Here is a 2669-nt window from a genome sequence, read left to right as displayed (position 1 = left end):
TGCGTCTGGTGGACCGGCTGGTACGGGTACTGGGGGGCGTAGGCCGGGGAGGGGGCGGCGGCCGGGCGCTGGTAGTGCTGCAGGGGGGCCTTGAACTCGAAGGGCTCGTGCCGCGGGTAGTGCTGCTGGGCCGGCGGCTGCATCGTGTGCAGGTGCGGGGCGGGCGGCTGCGGCGAGTACGACGGCGAGGGCGAGGGCTGCGAGGGCGGGTAGGGCGGGTACGCGTCGGACGCGTGGTGGTAGGCCCACTCCCTCACGCGCTCCTGCCGCTCCTGCTGCAGCGCCGCCTCCCGGCTCGCGGCCTCGCGCTCCCGCCCGCGCCCCGCCGCCGCGGGACCCCCGCCCGCCCACTGGCCGTAGGAGGGCGACGGGGCGGCCGCGGCGTGACCCGGGCCCCCAGGCCCCAGGCCCGGCCCCAGGCCCAGGTCGGCGTCATGGCGACCCGGCGGCCCCGGCGCGCTGGGGAACCCGCTCGAGTACATGGGACTGGTCAGGCCAGCAGCGGGACGCCTCTAGGACGCCCGACGACACTGAAACAAACACGTCGCCGACGTTGATGCACAGGGACAGAACACGCACACTGACACGAAGGACGGCCAATGTTAAATCAGAGCAAACCATGAATGGCACGCATATACTTTGAAACACTTTGGGGAATTCCCAAAGGACTTCGTTTTCATTTCAGCTTGAGGTTGTAAGTTAGGCGCCCATATGGCTACAGAGCTTAATTCGACGGGTAAAATGGACATCGTCAACTTTTACAAGCCCATAAAAGTTTGTACCATCCGCGAAATAACGGAGGCCGTTGCGAAATCCCAAAGGACTTTGGGAATATATATTTCACACCTACTACAACCTCGTGAAATTCCACATATTATTTTTTTCCCAGCAGTGCACGAATTCGATGCAAACCGTTCGCGAGGCCATACATACATATCGCAACAGGTTGTTGACAGGTTTGGCCCAGAAGGTACAAGTTTTTGTTTACACTGTCTAAGAAGGCTGACAATAAAAACCAACCGACTGACTATACTGCATACTCACGGAATCGTGGCGCCCATGTTGATCGCCACACGAGCAAAGACCTGCAAACATAAACAAAATCTCATTAGTATACCGTGTGGATTCCCCCTGGCGGGTGAAAGCTCAAACACGACGAGCCCATCACCCCCCCCCCCCTCCCCTCAGGGTGCTGATAAGAAGCGCGTGCCCCGCGGCCGCGGCCGGCAGCGATTTGAAGAGCATAAATGAATGGGTGACGACGGAACTGGCGCTAGGCGGGCGGCGGCCGGCTCACATGGCGGCGGCACGTATAGGTGCGCAGGAGGAGAGGTCAGGAACCCACCGTGTTCGTTCGATGGGCTTAGACAAGTGCGCCCCCCCCCTCCCCCCTCCTCGGGTCATTCCGTCGTATGGCACAATAACACCCCCCCCCCCTCTCCTCCCCCCTCGGGAAGCAGACGGCTACAACAGACGGCGGCATCACTTGGCGCGCTTTCTCGGTCGGGCCCGGTGCGGGGCCTCGGCAGCAAGACGGCAACACCGCATAATGTCTCGCTCTCTCGCTCGCTCTCTCGCTTTCTCTCTCTCCCTCTCGCTCGCTCTCGAGCGCGCGCGCGCTCGGCTGCTGGCTTTACCTCTTCGCTCGCGGCCCCACAGAGCCCCACTCCCTCAGCCGCCAGCGGCCCCCCTCGCCGCCGCCGCCGGGCCCTACAAGCAGGGCACAGCCGAGCAGCCCTTCAGCTCAGCCCTTCCAGGACGACTGCCGTGTGTACAGGGGTGGCCGCCCCGCCCAGGGCGTATCGTCCGCCAGCAGCCTCCATACATGACGCACGCAGCTGAGCTCCACTCGTCACGATCTACTATACCGTACCGAGTACTACTAGGACTCTAAGTCACGGCGCGCAGCGGAGGCCGAGCTGGCCAGGGTCTTGGTCGCCTTGCTGCAGTACAGGTGGCACGCGGGGGCCCGGGGGCCTCCTGCTGCAGCCGCTGCAGTACGGGCAACAGGCTTCCCATGCGGCAAACCTTTTCACTTCACTGGGGCGGCCCACCCACGACTCGACGCGAACGTCAAGAAGTGTTTTCGTTCGATCGGACGAGCGAGCGCTTTGCCCGTCCCATCTATCTCTCTCTCTCTTACTGAGTCAGGTGAGAGGCCTTAGTGATAGGGCCCGATGAGTGCAACAAGGACGGGGGCGCGAGAGGGTCGTGCGGAATCGTTGTTCTACGTACTACGATTCCAGGTGTATAAAACCGAGGGGACAAAAACCCGGAACTCTACACAGCAGACTGGGCCGGTATACTGACTGAGACAGTGTCACACGAGGCAGTCACACGCGGCCGCCACGCGCGACGGTGTGACGACGTCATGGCAAGTGCATTGGAAAGGGACCAAGGACAAGGTCCTTGGGCGGCACGTGTTGGGGGTCCGTGGGCCTTCCGCCAGGAGGAGGAGACTTGGTCAGCGGAGCGGGCTCATGTGAGACAACCAGGGAAAAGTGCCCCCAAAGTTTCAATGCACGAAATTTAAGAACCCGTTCCCCGGCGAGTTTTCATTCTGTCCCCTTTCTCCTTACCCGGCACACCCCGCCAACACCAACGCGGCGATCAGACATGACGTGACTGAGTGCAACAGCTGGGCCTGCGCATGGAGCGGGGTGGGGTGG

General features: G+C 62.3%; 1 long non-coding RNA gene across 1 annotated transcript in view; it reads right to left on the bottom strand.

Annotated features, from left to right (window-relative positions):
- Nucleotides 1–6: 6 nt before the first annotated feature.
- LOC113211437 (uncharacterized) overlaps nt 7–2669 on the bottom strand; it is an 8724-nt gene continuing 6061 nt past the window's right edge. Inside the window, exons 2-3 of the long non-coding RNA XR_003303682.2 lie at nt 1045–1085; nt 7–530 (exon numbers count right to left, since the gene is read on the bottom strand). This is a non-coding gene — a long non-coding RNA (uncharacterized LOC113211437). The remainder of the gene's footprint in view (nt 531–1044; nt 1086–2669) is intronic.

The sequence above is a fragment of the Frankliniella occidentalis genome, unplaced genomic scaffold (genome assembly GCF_000697945.3).
Source record: "Frankliniella occidentalis isolate FOCC.00 unplaced genomic scaffold, Focc_3.1 Scaffold186, whole genome shotgun sequence".
Taxonomy (NCBI): domain Eukaryota; kingdom Metazoa; phylum Arthropoda; class Insecta; order Thysanoptera; family Thripidae; genus Frankliniella; species Frankliniella occidentalis.
This window is presented reverse-complemented; position numbering and strand designations above follow the sequence as displayed.